We start from the raw sequence: 338 nt of genomic DNA, 5'->3' as shown, positions 1-338 counted from the left end.
TCACCAAGAAAAATGGAAGTTTCTGCAGTAGGAGAAGCCACTGTATATAACAATTTCGTACGTAATAAATTACTTGCACCTCAGAGTGCACAGATGACGCAAAGTTATCTTGCTTTCAGAGGCAGAATGCTGCTCTTTGGGAGCACATTTGTGTAAGACAATTTTGGGAGGTAATTATACTGAACCACTTTGACGACAGACTTTGCTGTCGCATTTCAGAACAACCAAAACAGCATGCTGTGCAATGAGATTGGTCTGCTGGTTGGTCCAGTTTTCCGTCCCATCGCAAAGTCTCGTCATTTTTGATGTGCATCGAAGAATTTGACGTTTCTGTTTCC

The sequence above is a fragment of the Squalius cephalus genome, assembly GCF_949319135.1.
Source record: "Squalius cephalus genome assembly, chromosome: 12".
NCBI classification, from domain to species: domain Eukaryota; kingdom Metazoa; phylum Chordata; class Actinopteri; order Cypriniformes; family Leuciscidae; genus Squalius; species Squalius cephalus.
Note: the sequence above shows the minus strand (reverse complement) of the source record.